Raw genomic sequence first — 20,490 nt, 5'->3', positions numbered from 1 at the left:
GGTTGCATGACCCAAACCTGGTATAGTAACAGCTGTGTAGCTACTAAAGGCTTGTGCTAATTATCCTTGCTTATCGTGTGTGTGTTTATTCTAATCTATGAATTTACCTGTTTGAGATGTCTATTCATGAGTTAAAGACAACAATAGGAAACAATATTACCATATAAATGTATTACCAGTATATACTGCATTACTTATAGTTCCAAATTTAGTACCCCAAATTTAAAAGGAACAAAATCCACGAAATATATGCTATGCACTGTAGATGGCAGTAATATTATGATGCTGTTCTTCCATCATTTATAACAAATGTGTCACAACATTGTAACGTGTTAGTGGTAGGGTGATGCATGGAAATCCTGTATGATATGTATGATTTTTTGTTGATTCACAACTTCTCAAATAAAAAATAAAAAAGGAGTAAAATATAAAACTACAATAATATTAACAACATACACCTGCTAGCATTGTTTCTAAGAAAATAAAAATATATTCTTCCTCAACCTTCTGACAAGGTTAACTCTATTTTTTTTTTTAATTTATTTTTATTTCTATTTCTCTCCCCTTCCCCCCCCATTGTCTGCTCTCTGTGTTCATTTGCAGCGTGCTCCTCTGTGACTGCTTGCGTTATTCTGCGGCATTGGGAAACTGTGTCTCCTTTTTGTTGCGTCATCTCGCAGCTCACCACACAGTTTAGGAGACCCTGGAGATCAAAATCCATGGTAGATGGACATGCTATCAGTTGAGCCATGTCCGCTTCCTTAGAGGTAAGTCTTTGTAACCCTTATGTCCTTTAGCCATCCAAGTCATATGGAAGTTGCCTTTTGTACTGGACAAGGCAAATGTTTGCAATTATTAGTCTTGCTAGTTCAGTTTCCCAAATACAAAATGGGAATAATAGTACCAAGGTAAGTTATTTTATGAAGGGTAAATGACATGACATATATAATATTTCTAAGCCAGTGTCTGGAATTTCCCTCTTTTAAACTCCCATCTTACAACAATGTTATCTATTTAAGAGAGAAATGGCAAGGTTTATATGGCATTTTCTGCTTATTATAATTTCATCTAAACTATTCAGGAAAACACCAGCATCTAATCAAGACTTACATAAAGTTTTTTAGAGGTTGCAGCACAGTCTGGCATAAAGAATTCTGGAGAAATTGATCTACATAATAATTATGACAGTAGTGGTAGAAATTACAAAATTAATATTTATTTGACAGTACTGAATTCTTCACATGCTTCTTTTTATCCTTCACACAATCTTTTGAGGTATGTTCTTTCATGATCCTCATCTGATATCAGAGTAAATTATAACTTATGAAATTTAAGTGACATGCTCTCGAATCACTCAAAGGGTAAATGAAGAGACAGAGCCTGGCTTTAAATACATGATTGTTTAATTCTACAGCACAAGTTCTTAATATAGAAATTCAAAACTTTATCAAAAGGGCCAATTCTCCAATTTGATTCAAAAGTAAACAAATAGATCGGGATCTTCAAAGATAGCAATTAATCAAATAGGACCCATACAGTTTCTCTTAGTTGTTGCGAATCACTAAAATAATAGCCATGACCATTAATGAGTTAACTAATATACAAGTAGAAAGTAAATGTGTATTTCATAGATCAGAACCAAGAAGTACCTCCAATTATTATCTCTGAAAGCAGCTTTACATTGCACAGCTACATTTTCATGCAAATTTGAAACTCTAAATTATCTTTAAAGTCAATGATATTTTGCTGAAAAAATTATAAATTTCATATTTTATTTTATAACTAAAATGTTCATACTTTTAATTTAACCTGTTGCTTTGAATATATTTTTCAAATGTAAAATGTTCCTGAGCCTGTAAAAATGGGTATTTGAGTAGACTCCTTTTAAACACAATTTAAATAAAATTGCCAATCTTTGTCTACATTTTTGAAATTTATCAAGCTGAATTTAAAGTCAAAACTTGAAGAATATCTATTTTTGGTCATATTGAAAATCTTCCATCCCTTAAAAAAATATAGACAAACTATTTTTAACGATATTTAATTTTGCATGACATTCAAAATTTTAAATGATTCATTTTAATAACGAATGTCATGTTAATAATTATGTAATCCAGTAGGTTATAGAATATACATTTTCCCTTATTTCACAACTCAATTCCAAAAGGCTTTACTCATTTTTAAAATCTAACTGAAAAGAATATCTCAAAAATATATGGACAATTGAAAATATGTTTAGGGATGCAATATTTCCTAAAAAAACATTGCGCATAATTTTGATTTTACCAAAGAAAAAAAGTTCATGGGAAGGAAAAACTTGCTTTATGTTTACTTTATAAAAGAATTTTTAAAAGTTTCTCTTAAGCATTAGTACTTCTATAGTTCATTTAAATATTTATCTGAATGTCATTATGCACTTGATGTGGAATCATTGCCATTGAAAAATAACCAGAAATGAAGTCAAGGCTCTTAAAGTATAAATCAGGTAAAAGTAAAAATTGCTTTGCCGAATGTTTTATGCAAAATTTTTAAATGAAACACGAAGAAGGATAAAATTTGGGACCAAAAGGATAAATGCATTCAATAAATGTATATTTGGGTGGGTTGGGGGAAGGAGGGCATGCTATAAGTAAAGTACCATGCAAGGTACTGAGTATACCACTTGGAACAAGAGAGATATGTAACTTCTAGTTTACTCTGAGGAAATAGATAAACAAGTAAACAATAAAGAAAGTAATGTTAAACAGTGATGAGAATTCTTAAGTAGATAAAACTAGAGTATGATGTGGTGAAGAGTGACCTGTGGATTGACTACTTTGGATGGTCAAGGAAAGCCTGTGTGGGTAATTGACAATTAAGGTTCAAACAGAAAGTCAGGAAAAATTCACCCAGGAAAGCACCAGCCCAAGGAATAGTGAGTGTCCCAAGGCAGGAAGAGATTTGGCTTGTTGAATTAGCATCCTATACAATAGTGAGAGTGGGAGGAGATGAGCTTAGAAGGGCCCTGGGCCCTGGTCATTCAGAAACTTTCTCTATATTTTAACATAAGTGTAATAGGAACAACCAAAATGATCATGCCTGATTTTTATTTAAGAAGATCACTCTGGCTGCATACAGAGAATAAAATTGTAGAAGAGGTTATAGTGGACATGGGGAGACCACTCAGATCTCTGTTGTGATCCAGGTGGCAGAAGTAGGAAAATTCCGGGACAAGATTTGGAAGTGGTGTGGAAAGAATTGCTGATAGATTGGATATGAATGATAAAGGAAAGGAAAAGAAAATCAAAGATGAATTCATCATTGTACATTTTGAAATGCAAACACTAAATGACTCTTCTAGTTACATTAGTTTCATGAAAATAAAGTTTTCAGAAGCATTCCAGTTTTCACCACCTGAAAGAGAAAGGGAATGTGAAATATTCTGTGATAATAATGGGAAAAATCTGAGTTATACCAAAATTCATTTCCAAATCAGTCATGTTGATTCATTTCCTGTAGATTGAGAACTGATTTAAAAGAACCCATATTCTTAATCTTTTGATAAGGTCATAATTTTTTAATGTTCATTTGCAAGGCATGATGGGAATTGTAGTTTTCAGCATTGTTCTTACACGTTTACAAAGAGTTATCTAGCCTTGCAAAATTCCACTCACCTGTCAAAATTATCATTTGCCCCAGGCAAATGGTTGAATGCAATTCCATAAGTCTGATCTATTTAGAGCAGTTGGTGACAACTAGTTGCAATTTACAATATTTCAGAAATAGCACTACAACTACAAGTCTTCTTCCTTCTCCCTACAGTATACCTAAACCAAATGCACAGGCATTCCCATAAGGTTTCTGGTAATATAGTGAAGCTACCAGCAGGTAAATCATCACCACACACTGAGCATCACTATAGGTATTCATTGTGGTTGTCAGGGCACTTACACGTGCATAAAATATGCCCAGGCTTTGTCCACAATGAACCTGAGAAGACAGAGCCTGGCTATATAGATATTTAGGTAGAATTTTAAAATACTTAGTTCAATAGAGTTTCAATACTAAATTTCAGTTTGTGGTTTTATTCTTTCTGATACTAAGCAGTGATAAATGGAAAAAATGCCAGACCAAAGCGAACATCTTTAAATGATGAAGTAAAAGAACAATGATGATCAAAAACCTTGGTGACCACTAAACAAGTTACAGTTTGTTTCCAGAGAGAAGCTGTGATTGGCAGGCCCAACTTGCTATTAGGGGGAAGGTTAAGTGCCAAAGGTTCCTAACTTGGTTAATTATACACTTAAGTCCTTTCAGTATGTCCCCCAAATCAGACTTTTGCTTTTGAATATCTATATCATGACTCTTTGGATTGTTTATTGGTTATTTTTCTTGACAACTCGAACCTGAACATTAGATCCCATAGGCAACAACTCTCTAAGAGAAAGAAGAAAAAAAGATTTGAGTATTTAATTTTCATTATAGCTTGTAGTTGAAGAAATATGTACCTGTCAAGTTCTCAACATATCGCTAGGGATACAAGCAATGCTGTTGTGATTTTAGAACCTCTCTGACAAATTCACGTTTCAGTAGTAAGGACAAATCAAGGCTTTTTTTTTTCTTTTTTCTTAATTCTTTTTTTTTTCAAGCCTCTTTGACAGTCATACATAACAATTTGAGACCTAAGTGCCACTTTGATGCACTATTCCATTATTAAGTGGCACAGTCACTATAGAATAGATGACGGGCCTGTGCTCAGGGCTTTGTGAATTAAACAGCTTTCTACAATGGGGAAACTGAATGGCCTAAAGAATTCTAAAGTATTTTTAAAAATAATTAAAAACTGTTTTTCAGAAACACCAAAGTATATAATTTAAATAATCTCAGGTAGTAAATTTTAAACCGTGGAAAACAAAATATTTTGTAATGTATCTTTAAAAGTTTAGAGGGAGCATTGACTCCATTAGGAAACAACTCCAAAGCCACAATCACTAATTTCAAATATGAGTTTTTGATGGGTCTTGGGAAAAAAAGTGCAGTGTGAGCCTATGCAGATTTTAATGTATGAATGTTTATTATGTGACAGTAATTTTATACCATATAAATAGAAAGTGTTTTATGGGTATTTCCTTACAGTTAAAAAGGTAGAGTTTCCACCAAAGTTATATTGATTTTAAGTGCTTAAATTAATTATTTTGTCAATAATTCTATGGTAAATCAATACATGGAGAATTAAACAACAGGTTTTGTCAGAAGGCAGGCTAATCTTCGTAACTTTCAGTTACAGTTCATTAATCAATTAGCTACTACTAGAAATAAAATAAAAGCAAAGCAGCAAGGATTTGATAAGAATGCCAGATAATTAAAAACAATATGCCTTTAGAGGTTCTCTTTTAATCCAGAGAATAAAAATTCAAAAGCTGCACTTGTATGGCTTCCTATTATACCTTAGTTAAAAAACTTAAGTAATCACTTTTTCTAGAGATTCGTTAAAAAATAAAATTTTAGTGCTTACTACATTCCAGAATATAATTTGTGACAGCATATATTTCTTTCTTAATCTTACTACAGATAAGGAAACTGTTTTACAAACATTGATCCTGTGATATGGCCTGGGAAGAAAAGACAACAAGAATTGAAAATTCTATTAATCCATAAAGTTTTGAGATATGGCTATAATACTTATCTCTTTACAGTTTTGACAACTCAATCAGACTGATGAGTATCTGAGAATGTGAATTACAGTTTCAGTGCTCAGTACTCCAAATCTGTTCCTTTCTTTCTTACTCTTTTGTGCTAGAAAGAGCAAAATAAATTATACCTTTATCCTCTTTACCTAGCAATCCCACAAAGCAAGAAAAAAACATATCAAGGATAAAGGGGTGTTTTATACCCTTTATCGGGTGATGGTACAGACTAGAGCCCGGTGAAACAATAGCCGAGAGTAAATACATTGTTTTTGATGCACTTGAGACTGAGACATTTAAGAAAGAAAGGAAGAGAGAAAGAAAAAGCAATTTCATCAGTTTCCCACTTTACACTTCTGAAGTGCTAAAGGAGTTGAAAGGAAAGAAAAGAAAGGTAATTATGGGAAATAAAATAAGAATTCTCTTAGTTACAATTCCTAGCCGGTTGCTGATTGCAGTAAATTATAAATTATGCAGTCAATGTAGGCCAACAAAAGAAGACATCTTCAAATCTCAGTCAAAGGTAATTATTTAAGTCGGCTGAATGTTCCCTTTTCATAGAGTGTGATCTCTCTCTGACAGCTCACACTGACAGATGACCTTCTCAGCAACGTTCTTATCCTTCGGATCATGAGCAGTGTGCCTCTCTCCCTGAATATCTCTATATATTTGTGACACTAAGCTTTCAAATACAGCTATTGACAAATCAGAACATCAGTCTAAGTGCTGGTCTTCCTATCACTCACAATAAAGTAGCTATCACTTGTGGTGGTGTAGAGCAAGCACATCTCTGAAAAATGAGTTCTCACCAAGTGCTAATTTGACACAGCTCGCTTGCCTTCCCATAATTGCTCTGTCATTGTCACTTGGCAGTTCGGGCTCATTCCTGGAAGCTGTGCCGTACAATTGGATACAATTACTCCCATTTACCACCACTATTATGCCACTGATGTTGCCCAGTCCGCATATTGACATGCCTCATTAAACCTGGATGCAGGCCATTAATGAACATTGTTAGCATTTCTCTTAAACTTTTTTGCCTCTAATAAACAGTCAGTGTTCCATGAAGGAGCACTGCCATCCTTGTGATATGATATTTATTATCTTATGGGGGAAGGGGACTCTGCAAATGGAAACTATCCAGATGCTGAGAGCGAGATATACAGTTAGATCACTGGAGAATAGCACTGATCAGCAGGACCTTTCTCTATCAGGAACATCCCACCATTAACCGAGTGACCTCTTCTTTCCAAAAGAAGACAAGCAGGATAAACACGAACACCCCAGAGTGCCCAAACCACAGCAGGCTTCTCAAGGTTGCATCGTTGCCAACACCTTGCCCTCGCCCTCTCCTACCCCCAGGTGGTGCTATGTGCAATGATAAAGATAATTTTGCCCTGGGTCTTCAATCCATTATGTCCAGCTAACTTCAACGTGCATTTTTATTCAGAGATAATTATGTGTTGATCAGAGAAGTCAGCGGCTGTCACCCATATAGCAGGCACACCTGCGGTGTGACATAGGTGGTAACGATGGCATGCTCTGGAGCTGTCATGACACGGACAGGGACTTTATTATGTATATGTCATCATTTCTCTTAAGAAAATTACACTTTCCAACACAATGACAATAATGAACCTTTACAACACTCCCGCAAACCTCATTTCTAGCTTTGTTCTTGACCTTCATTAAGTATACACTAATTATATAGAAACAACTATAAATACACCATATGCTCTGGGTCTCTAAGGGTTGATATATAAGTTCATATCTGCAAGCAAGTAGGAGATATCACCTTGGAAATTTAGAACCTTTAATAAAAACTAAAATATCGTCAATGAAAAGTAATTTAGCCACTTTGGCATTTTTTAAACTTTCCGTGATTGTAATAAGAAAATAAATATTTATACAGTTGAAGGTATTTGTGCCACTAAAATGGACTTTCCCAGATTAACTACTGTAAGGTTGTCATGTATGTTTTGCAACTAAACTAGGAAATAAAACTAAAGAGAAAATCTTCATGTAGACAATGCTGACTTCTAAATATTTATGCATGTATGTTTTAAATAAAATTTCCCATCAAATCAAATGGTGTAATGAGTTGGCAACTATACGAGTCCGAATAGAAAACAGGCAATTTTCTTCTTAGTTGAAAACATTGTTTATAAAATATACAATTAATATATGCATTTCTAAACTATAATGTGAAATTGAGCTGAATTTGGAGAAGGTGATTCCTTCCTTTGAAAACTTATAAAGTAATGACCAAAAGGATAATTTTCAAAATACTTTTATCACCAAAATTCATTACTCTTACAGAACATGTATAGTTTGGAGGAGGGCACTGCATGGATGCTTCCATGATTCTGGATAATTTGGAGTCCCTAACCCTTAACACCTGGCCAAAGATCACCTAGGTACTTTTTATGGGAAGTTTTTCTTATAAAACCAGAGTGTTCCCTCTTCTCTTTTTAGCTGAGAAATATAATCTGCCACAATTTTCAGAATATGCTGAGCCCTTCCCCTTTGCCCCTAGTCTGTCTAGCTATGACATAAATTTATTTGCCGAGCACTTATTGAGCACATCAATGAGCTACTCTTGGGCAGCGGACTTGGCCCCAGTGGTTAGGACGTCTGTCTACCACATGGGAGGTCCACGGTTCAAACCCCGGGCCTCCTTGACCCATGTGGAGCTGGCCCATGCGCAGTGCTGATGCGCGCAAGGAGTGCCCTGCCATGCAGGAGTGTCCCCCGCAGGGGAGCCCCACGCGCAAGGAGTGCACCCCATAAGAAGAGCTGCCCAGTGCGAAAGAAAGTGCAGCCTGCCCAGGAATGGTGCCTCACACATGGAGAGCTGACACAACAAGATGACGCAACAAAAAGAAACACAGATTCCTGTGCCTCTGACAACAGAAGCAGACAAAGAAGACACAGAGAACAGACAACGGGGGTGGGGGGCGGGGAAGGGGAGAGAAATAAATAAATAAATAAATCTTTAAAAAAAAAGAGCTACCCTTATATTATTTCACTTAATTCTTAAACTATCCTCTGAATTAGGTACCACTGTTATCCTCATTTGAGAGGACACTGGGAGACAGAGAAATTATTTAATTCTCCCAAGGTCACAGAGTGCCCACTTAGCAGAAGCAGGATTTAAGCCCAGGAAATCTGACTCCAGTGACCATATTCAAGGTCAAGGTAAATAATTACATTTATTTTTATTTTGAATGAATGCAATTTAAGATATGGAAATATATGTTATCAATTGCCTCCTTTTGAAACACAGATCTAATTACTTCTGATCTCGTAAATTTTTGTTATTTGCAAAGAGAAGATAATACACTTTTATGTGATATTGTTTAGTCTTTTTTAAAATTTCAGGGACTACTCTTAAAGTCATACTACCTTTTGGTCTCTGCTGGGCCTTTAAAAAAGTTTCAAGGGGAGTAGATATAGCTCAAATGGTTGAGCATCTGTTTCCATGTATGCCGTCAGGTTCAATCCCCAGTACCTCCTAAAAAAAAATGTTTCAAGAGCACTGACTTGTTCTGTGATGTGGACAACTACATGTTACAGGAAAGAGGAGTAAGATCTCCAACTTATCTTATCTACTAGTTTGCTAGTGGGAAGAGTTGCTTATAAAACTAGCAAACCCCTTTTTTTTTTCACAATTGATCATTTTCTTTGCGCAATTGACTAAATCCAATAAATAATTTCATACTTGAATGAAAAAAGAGATTTCTAAGAATTCAGAGTGGAGGTTAATGGCCACTTTAACTGCTTTAAAAATGGACCTACCGCTATAAACCTTGAAGTATTAGTTTAAGAAATTCTCAGGCTTGTTGATAACTGATTAAACTTCAACTCAAAATTGTCCTGCTCCTTCTTCAATCCCTAATGTTCAAGGACTGTAGGGATAGAAGGGCAGCCTAAAGTGATTCTTGGCCAGCCAGTTAAACACAGGCAGGTGTGTTTATTTTATAAAGCGAAAGGATTATATTACCTGCTTATGTGCTTTTCCCTTGTTTGATACTGCAAAAGCAAGAGAAGCATCTGGTTGACAATCACAGTCTTTGATGCATAGGATAGACTGAACCAAGGCAGAAGAAATGATATGATCTTCAAATAAAGAGAAACATATCTGGCTGAGTCAATGATAGACCCAAGAATGGCCTAGGGGTTTGAAATAGCTTGCTTCAAGCTCCAGTTATATTACTTTGACCTAAATATTTAGAAAGATATGTCTTTTATAGTCATACTATTCTTTCCTTCAACATATTTTAATGACACTTTTATTCATTCAAGAAATATTTACTGGATAACAGTAAGTACGAGCACTGCTCTGAGCCTGTGGGTAAGAGATGAGAATCTCCCTTCACAGGGAGCTTATATTCAAGTGGGTAAAGATAGATAATTGATAAAGCAAATAAGTAAAATGTATATGTTAGACATGATAAATGTTTTGGAGAGACTAAAGCAAGAAAGGGCCATAGGAAAGGTTGGGGAGGAGGTACATATTTAAGCAGGGTGGTCATGGAAATTCTCATTAAGAAGTTGACATGTGAGCAAAGATCTGAGGGGACAGGGGAAGGTGAAGAAAGGAGCATGCAAATATCCAGGAGGTGAGTGCTCTGTGAAGGGGATACATAAATACAAAAATGATGAGGCCAGAGGAGCCTGACTAGTGTATTAGAAGGAAAATGAGTAAACCGATGAGATAGGCGGGAGGTGACTGAGAATGAGTGAAGGACAGATGGTAAAAGTGTAACACCTTGAACCAGCAGACTTTTCTTACAGTTGGGGTCAATGGTTTTCTCCTCTAGAGTTGCTGATGACCATGCCCCTCTCACCTCAAACCGAATTTGAGACCAACAATGCCTAAAACTGGAACCACAGATTCTTATTCGGATTCTAAAAGCAGGGATAACAATATTAGGTGACAAATACAGTAAAAGTTTCCTCCTTCTGAAAGACTATGCTGAAGATTGTCAATCTATTCAGCATGTCACCATGTTTCATGAGCCCCTAAACGACATTCCCAGATTGGCAATGGTTTATGATTTATATTTTTCTTCAGAGATTAATTTAGCTGGCAGTGTTAAAGACATTTGAGACTAATTTTGCATAATTTTGTTTTCTTGTAGCACATTGAGCAGAAAATTTCTGTGAATCAGAGGAAAAATGTTAAATGTATTATGGCCATTGGTCAACCACAGTTCAATTAGGCTATACATATATAAAAGACACACAATTTGCCTTATCATACTAATTGGTTTAAAATATAGTTATTTTTATCATTCTATATGGGTAATAATTATTATAAACTATCTTTTCTAGTACATCTTAATGTTATTAATATACTATTAAGACTTTATTCATTTAATACCTTTATAATTTTTGAGCACATTTTGTCTCATTATCTATATATGAACACTTGCTGCATTATTGCTTCATCTAGGGCTTCTCATAGTTCCCACATGTAGTGCTGCTATCTCATGCTTCTTTATGTGTCACTACCTGCCAATCACATATTATATTAGATTTATAAATTGACAAGATGATCTTGACTTCTCAATTGGATATTTGCCTATTATTCAGCTGGAGCAATCAGATAAAATAATAATACTTGAAATATAAAGATTTGTATAAATAGGTTATAAAAATAATAACAAGACTACTGCCATCTATCTATATGTATTTAGAATGTTTTATAGTCTACAAACTTTATTCATTTGTGTTATCTTCTCATAGAAATGTTTTATGATAGTTAAGAATGGAGTTTTTAATATGCAAATTTGCCTCTATGAGAAAGAAACACTTCAAAATCTAGCTGTACTCCAGTAATGGAAGCAATATGAAGCTGTTTGTAAATGCCTGAACATTCTGGCATCCACTTGGGCCATCTCTTTTTTCTAACCAAAAACTAAAAGAGGAAATTTTCATTATTTAATGTATATGATTTATTTCTGCTCAACTGTAGCTTGAGTTGAATTATTTTATTTTTCTTTACACCAAAGTTGATGTATTATTGAGAGGAACATCTGAATTAAATGGATCAAACTAAGGTGACCATAAAAGAAAATTGTAATGTGAAGAAAAAACCTGGTGAGCATTCCCCTTACAAAATGGCACTTTCTTAATTTGGCCTATTTTTCATAAGAAAATGGAAAGAATAGTCAATGCCTACGTTTATGAGATAATTATGAAGTATTGAATCAATATCTGAACATGATAGCTGAAATAGAAATCAAAATTTCTCAACTGAAAGGTTTTCTTTTTTTGAGAATAGAGGCTCAAGAAGTCATCCTTTTAAAACTTTGAAAATTGAGACTCAAAGAGTTAAAATATAATAAGGAAGAAGAGAGCTGTGCACTTAACTAAAAGGTAGAGGTAGGAGAAAAAGGTTTAAAGGGAAAAACGAGAAAAAGTATTAGAAGAGTGAAGATAATGGCACAATAGCAAGTAAGAAGTTGTGAAAACAAGTGTGTGCCTACTCTTTCAACTTCTCATGGTCCCAGTTTAAAACAGCCTCTTGAAATTTTTTGGTCAGGTCTTTTCCAACTATTTCCTTCCTTCTTAGTATTTGGTTAACAGCATGTTAGGAAAAATAAATGCCTCTACATGTATCCTTAAGCAGAAGGTTGAAAAATTATGGATGGAGCATGTAGAATACATTTTTAATTCTAGGAAGGGCTCAGGAATTCAACTCTTTGGAGTGACTTCATAATTTGTACCACTGAGTCTAACATAAGTTTACAAAACTAATAGTTGGTAGGTTCTTACATAGACACCACGTAAAATCAATGACTAAAGAACAAAGCTAAGGTGAATGTGTTATACTAAGTTTTTTTTTAAAAAGATTTATTTATTTATTTAATTCCCCCCCTCCCCCGGTTGTCTGTTCTCTGTGTCTATTTGCTGCGTCTTGTTTCTTTGTCTGCTTCTGTTGTCGTCAGCAGCACGGGAAGTGTGGGCGGCGCCATTCCTGGGCAGGCTGCGCTTTCTTTCGCACTGGGCGGCTCCCTTTACGGATGCACTCCTTGCGCGTGGGGCTCCCCTGCGGGGGACACTCCTGCGTGGCAGGGCACTCCTTGCGCGCATCAGCACTGCGCATGGGCCAGCTCCACACGGGTCAAGGAGGCCCGGGGTTTGAACCGTGGACCTCCCATGTGGTAGACGGATGCCCTAACCACTGGGCCAAGTCTTTTTCCCTGTTATACTAATTTTAATACCCTGTTACACTGATTTATTTTTTCCCCTATTTTAAGCAACAATATTTATTACAATGCATTAGTATTTAGAATGTGGGACACATTTCTGGGGCATGGACATAATATTCATTATACATTATTCCTTACACCATATAAAGTCTGTGTTAATCTGTAATTCAAGTCTTTCCACATATTGATCAAGTCACAAAAATTAGGATACCCTTAGTATAAGCTATACTTATAGTCCAGATGAAGTTTATAATACCTGCTACTTAGAACAAATAGTTATGAAAAGATTTGTATTTACAGAAAACAAAATGCTGTTGTTCTCAGCAAGGTAGAAGTGGCTGGGAGCCAAGCTGAGGTAGTTCATGGCAGAAAACCTGTACACCAGAGTCTTATAGAGAATGATTAGTTAACATCGTTTTAATGATGAATTAATGAGCAGTAAAAGCATTCTCAATCCAGTAGGTACAAAACCTTCTATTTAAAGACACAGGACCAGGGAGAACAGATCCGTGACCTTTGTGATACAGGCAAAGGTTGGGTTCACTATAGTTAACGCCCAATCCGTCTTTCAAGGTTAACTACACATGCCATGCTGGGAAATGAAACAATTACTAACGAATTTTATAGGTATATTCTGTCAAATTTAAAAGGCAATCAGAAGGCTAAATGAAAATTATGCCTGAGGAAAGCATATAAAAGGAAAGAAACTGGGAAGGTGTGTGAATTGTACCTCAGTATGTCTGTATGTATTTCCTAAAAAGTTATCTTCAGAAAGAGACAAAACAAACTTTCAAGTAAAATACATAAATGAAAATCCTGATATTGAATGAAGGGAAGAGCCAGCTTATGGGAATGGAATTGTATTCAGGAAGGACGGCATCTAATCATCTGGGCAACACTAGCACAGCAAGGGTAGATGATTCATTATTCTGTAATTAACTTTTAATTAACTTACTCTGCTTTACTTATTTTAGAAAATTAAATAAACTTCGTTTTATTGCTCATGCTAAACCAATGAGCAGAAGCCAGAGTTCTGCTCTAATTAAAATAAGCAGTTGAGCAAAATTGTGTGTAAAGCATAATGAAGAACTGTTTCTGTACAATTGATATATTTCTTATGTTCTAAAACACTTTGATAGGTTTTTCAAGAATTCCATTAGTTGGATGCTGAAGTCTTCTAAAATATGTGATTTAAGAAATAATATTATAGACCAGTGTTCATAAGTATGGGACACATAATTGATTTAAACGTATTAAGTAACATTTCAAATTAAGTGATTAAGAGAAATGAGAGAGGGGGAGAGAGACAGAGAGGAGAGAATGAATTTGAAATTGTGCTATTTCATCAGTCACAAAAGCAAGAGATGTATATTTTCTGAGCAGGAACAAAAAAGAAGTCAGAGAGTTAATATAGAAAGATTACATATGCTGCTTCCTTTTTTCTAACTATAACTCTCTTTTATTCATTTTTAAACATTTGTTAAATGTTTTGGTGTTAAGCCTAAGACAGTGAAATTTAATAATCAGGTGTTGTTCTAATTGATCTAATCATGCGCTACAAAAGAATATTTGACAGAAGAATGAATTATATTTAATTTGGTGAACTTGAGCTTTAATGTTCTTAATATGAGCCAAGTTAAATGACTTACTTCACTTGAACACCTGAAGTATTAAGATATTTTCTATTTTAAAATAATTCCCAAAGTATATAAAGAACATCGACATAAGTCTAAGATACCGTTTATTAAATAACTTTATTTCACCAATTAAGAACTCTGGCTTCCTTGCTGACAAAGACTTGCATCTCCATTCCATAAAAAGTAACCCAATGACAAGCTTATTCTGATTTCAGGTATAACTTTATCTTGTAATTTTGATTTTCTGTCCTCTTCTTTCTTACTCTCATCTCTGTGTTGCTCACACTTTCTAATTTTTAATTCCTCCTCCCTCTGCTTTTGTCCTTATCATCTGCTCTTATTTAAGAATATCTGTGTTCTCTATGGCCATCATCATCTGGTTATACTTATTCTTCATCCTAGCTGAAAACATAGTGATCTCTGTCAATAATACCTGTAATAGCATCCTAGCAATTCCTTACTCTAGCGATACTCTAGCTTGCCAGCCTTCACCCTTTAGAAATTTCTACTTTCTCTACCTGTTCCCCAAAGTCTTGATCATTGCAAAGTAATATGTATAGAAGACTACTGAAGTAAAAATAAACCAGGGAATCCACCTAGATTGGATCAAATTATCTGTAGGTAGAACTTTCCAATGCTCTTGAATTTACTTCGTACAACTTGCTGCATAGGAAGTACTTGGATTTTTTTTTTTTTAAATATCCACTATTTGTTTGTCTTTAGTGAGTGAGTAAATTGTTTGGGTCCACTGCAAATTCTTCTCTTCAGTTCCTCTCATTCCTTTGGTTAGTGATACTTATTTTATTCATCTTTGACTACATCCTATCTCAAGTGAGTGGAAAGTCTCTTGTTATTCTTAAACCAATTCTCTTAAAACTAAACAACAACAAAAACCTCTAGAGCTCTTGAAAAGGCCATAGAAGATTCCTCTCAAAAGAGGAAAGAAAGAGGACAGCAACATCTAAAATCTGAATTACACTAGTGTCTGAAATTCAAACACATTTGTTCATTAGTTAATCAGGATAATTAAATTAATATTTATTTCTGTGCTCTTGATTTTCTTAAGAAAAGGAAACGTGCAATTTCTTATTGGGGTTTCCTTTTATTCCCAGGTGGAAAGGGATTACTTAAGGAAAGAAACAGATTTGTTTTCAGTGACCCATTCCATATTGTTATTATTTTTAACATTTGCTTTAGAAGAGGGGCAGAACTGGTATAATTAAAGCACTTATAAAGAGTATGCTTCATGTGGATCTCTCTGAATGGAAAAAGAAATATATGCAAATCTGTTATCATGGATTCTAACTATCAACATTTACCACATTGTTCTTGATCTAATGCAAATACATAGCCAAAGCTGGGCATCACTGCGTGCCAAAATACAGTGGAATATAATTTGTCATAGTATGTGCTGACAATTTTCATTTATTTCAACTTCTTCCCAAGTTATGGTGTAGTTTTCAAAGGTGAGAATTGCTGGAGAATCATACATAATAGAAAGAAAGACAGCTGCGCATCACATATCCTGAACAAGTAAATCTTCTAATCCTGTGCATTTCACTGTTTTCCATTCTTACCTTTACCATTTCTGATTTATTCTCTCTACTCAGAGATACATCATTATTAGGTCTTCTCTAAACTTTATGTATTGTCCTGATTTTTAAAAATTTCTAATGCCAAATCCTCTTACTGTTACAAAGTATTTCTGAATATAATATAAAGCTGAAACATTTTCTTCTTTAGTTTCAGATCAGTGCTCTTTGTCCTTCCATATTCTGATGCTTTGAATAATCACATTCTTCCATTTATACCGATACTTGTAAGGTATTTATAGACTGTGATCAAATCCCTCTCAATCTTCTCTTCTCTTGACTATATAAATGTCTATGACCCTATAGCTCATCCAACACTCTACTTGTATCATTTTGTCCTTCTTTTTTATTATTAATTTTCCATCACCTCTCTCAATTCATGTACAACTTCTTCATTGCCAGCATAAATATAAATGCAATAGGTAATTTATTTTTGTCACAGACTATGTAGAGTTTAATATTTGAAAATAAGATTTTGTCCATGCAGGAGTTCTATATTTGTTATTTACAATTATTACATATTTAATTGCTTCCACATTATAATGTATATGGTTCTTCCTTTAACTTCTAAATGTTCATTCCCTGTAAAAACCTCAATCCTGTTAGTCACTAAAAATACCTAGATTGACTCTGGAAAGTGTCTTATATTCTCAATAATTTGCAGATTACAGCTGCAAAAATCTGGCCTCAACCTTATATTCAGTCATCATAAATTGACAACTAATTTCAAGCATAATTGTTTCTTCTGAAGTTTCCAATATTTGTGCATTGTTTAGAAGTTTTTCAAACAGCTAATCTAATTAGTCCTGCTATGTTTATAAGTGTGAATATATCTATGTGATTAGATACATACATATGTATGTGTATATATATATTTAAATATATATATATAGGTTATAAGTATTCTACTGAATTTTGAAAACATGACAAAAAAATAAAATAAAAAAAACAAAAACATTTCACTAGAAAGATCTTAAAGAAATTCTATTGGGAAATTTATTAGGCTCTCTAATAAAACAAACCCAAACAGATTGATAACAAATATATAAAGACACTTGACTGAGGAACTGTAAGTTTAAAAAGTAATTAGGATATATATGTGTGTGTTTTTGTGTGTATGGGAGTTTGAGTATGTGTGTGTTTGGGAGGAATGGTGATTAGTCCTTAGAACTTCACGGAAGTCCATTGAGATTTTCCTAAAGGAACTCACAACAAACAATTCATTTAAGAGGCTGTGAAATATATGTTTTTCTGTTGAGGTTTGGGAAATAAGACTTATGAGTGAAGAATGAAGAAGAATGAAGGAAGTAGCAAATGGTGCGAAGTAAAATCAAAAGAATAAAAAAATAAGAAAAACAGAAAGGTAAGAGGATAGAGAGGTATATATTTAACTGGGAATTTTTATGTTCAGTTGTTTCTTTTGCATTTGCATACATTGGGGATGGGGAAGCATAGAAAATCATAATGAAATCTTGAGTTTAATTCAGGACTTTGAGAACTGTCAAAGGTCAATATCTTTATTTTACTATATGATTATAGAAAAAGCAATATAATTTAATAAGAAAAACATATAATAATTCTGCATATATATTTACAAAGGTCTTTTTGTGATGGTACCAAAACAACCACTGAAATTATTAGTAAAAATGGATATAGAGTTTAAGGTTCTCAGAAACAGTGCCTTTCTTATTAAATTGCTTCAATGGAACTATATGTTATAGCAAAATAGTATATCTAAAATATTATATCTAAAATTGTGAACTGTCAGTTCCTGAAAGGGGCACTTATCATATGCATTTCAATGAATATTTTAAAAGAATTCCTCTACTTTGATAATTTTTGTAGTTAATATGGTAAATTAAACCTATTTCCTGCTTATACTTTTAACAAGTCTTCGAAATGATCATGATACAATTTTTACAAAGGAATATCATTATGGAAAAATCCCCAAGAATTTTTCAAGTTTGCAAATTACTGTATGTACCCCAGAAAAGTGTCTTCTTACATTTCATCCATTACCGTGACTGTGAACCCATTGTAAGTAGAATCTTTTAAGGAAGTACTTCATTTAACGTTTGACCCATCTTATGAGAGAGAGAGAGAGAGAGAGAGAGAGCCATGGAGGCAAGAAGTGAAACCCAGAAGAGAAAGGAATGATTAGCAGATGTAGTCATGTGCCTTGCCATGTGGCAGAGCACCCAAGGATCTCCAGTAGCTGGTGTTAAGAAAGAAAACATTGCCTTGATGATGACTTGATTTGGACATTCTCATGGCCTCATACTGTAAGTGAATAAACTCTCTTTGTTTAAACCCTACCCATTTCATGGTATACTGCTTAAGCAGTATAGCAAACTAACACAGGAGCCAATATCTGCTACAGATAGTTACAATCTTAAAACAAATGGAATTGTGCAAACAACTCAACTTCTCTGTCTTATAAAATACCAAATGTGTGCACCCTCTCCTGTCCCATGTTCCAGTGCCTGTTGGATCCCCTTAGACCTCCCGTCAGATGACCCCTCAGAAATGCACATGTTGTCCCATTCCTCTTCCTATGGGCACAAAAACTCCCTTAGTGGCATTGACATTCCCTTACTTCCATTGTTGGTCTGGGTCCTTTCCCTCAGTTCCCTCTCCTGATCTTGAATGATAATATTCTTAAGTGGGATTACGCTCAGCTCCAGACAAAGTTTGCTGTTGCTTTGGCAGCTTTCAGGCCCTTTAGCAGTCTCAGCTTTGGCTCACAAACTTGGGTACACAATCTTAGGGCAAAATATCAGCGAGATTTGATTTCTACCTATGTCATGACAATATACCCAGTATTTTTGCTATCTATTATGCATGCTTCCTTATATGCATCACATATTCCTACCACAGACTTGTCCCACTCCAACAAAAACAACATCCTTAACTACTGAGGTTGATTTAGTAATCTATTTGATTATTTATAATTATAAATTGTATAACTTCTTACTGTAATACCCAAATAATTCTTACATTAATCTGTTATTTTTTATCTCCCTTAAGTTCACATATATAGAAAAACAGCTAAAATATTAATTTACTCTAGATTCATTTTGTTAATGTAAAACTAATAAAAATCTTAATATTTTCCATATTAGCTATTTAACTTAAGTCATTTCTTGACATTCAATATTTCATTATTTTCTTAATTTTATATACAAATTAATATTTCATTCATTTTTTGCAAGAGGATATCAATCAGATCAAGTCAATCAAATGGTGAAACAAGAAGCTGGACTGCGGCTTGAGTCTGAGGTCATGAAACTGGGGATGAAGTTTAAACGATTGATTTAAATCAGGAATTAGCCAAGGGCCCAGAAGAGCCCAGATCAAGACAGCAAATAAATACTCTGGACTTTCAGTACTTGACAGCAAGCCGACAAGCCAGCAATCATAAAATGAGGCAGGGACCAGGAGACCAGTGATATCTATGATCTCAGAAATCTGGGGATTCCAATGTCAAAGGACAGAAGGCAGAGTCAGTATGTTCAGCCTGATCAAAATATGCAAAACTCCATGACTGAGATATCTGGCTTTGCAAGAGAATGACCCAGTAATCAAAGGTAGAGAATGGAATGTGATTATGTTCTGGCCCCTTTCTCCTAAATAGATAGACTTTTACTTGTTATCACAAGCAAAAATGACAGGTCCCCAACAAAACACTATATTATGGGCAAAGGTCTTCTCTGAAGGGGCCTAGGCAGTCATCCAGTGTGCATTTATTGATCTAGGGTCAGTGCCAGATATTGGGGAGATGAATACAATTAAGACGTATAGTGCTTATCCTTCAAATCTGGATGCAGATAAGTAAAAGGAAACTATGCAGTAATGTAAGTAAGAGCTATGATGTGAAGACATGCCAAGTATGCAGGGAATATGTAAAGGAAGCATCAAATCTAAATTCCAGAATCAAGGAAAGTTTTATTAAAGATTCTGTGATTTGGTTCTTAGAGGTAGGAAGCAGTAAAAGCATTTGACTAAAGTCACTTGAAGCCAGGTAAAAGGTTGCTGAGGGTGGACCTCTGGGCTTGCAAAAGTGGCCAAGCAAAATGTTGCCTTCTGGAATGTGTCTTAACAACCATGTACGTATACAGCTGTCCTCCTTGTCCCCTTCTTTTTAGCTTTGACCTCAAATTTGTCCACTGAATAACTCCCCAAGATACTTTGCTCAAATCATACTTTCTTTTTGCATTAACCCAGTGTCTACAGCTGGTTATTCCCCAAACATACTTTTGCTCCATAGAGTTGGTTTTGTCCTCTCATTTATATTTTTCCATCATCTGATCTTGATTTTTTTTTCATTTTAGAAAAAAATTTCTTTTAAATGTTACGTTAAAAAAATATGAGGTCC

The sequence above is a fragment of the Dasypus novemcinctus genome, chromosome 5 (genome assembly GCF_030445035.2).
Source record: "Dasypus novemcinctus isolate mDasNov1 chromosome 5, mDasNov1.1.hap2, whole genome shotgun sequence".
Lineage (NCBI taxonomy): Eukaryota > Metazoa > Chordata > Mammalia > Cingulata > Dasypodidae > Dasypus > Dasypus novemcinctus.
This window is presented reverse-complemented; position numbering follows the sequence as displayed.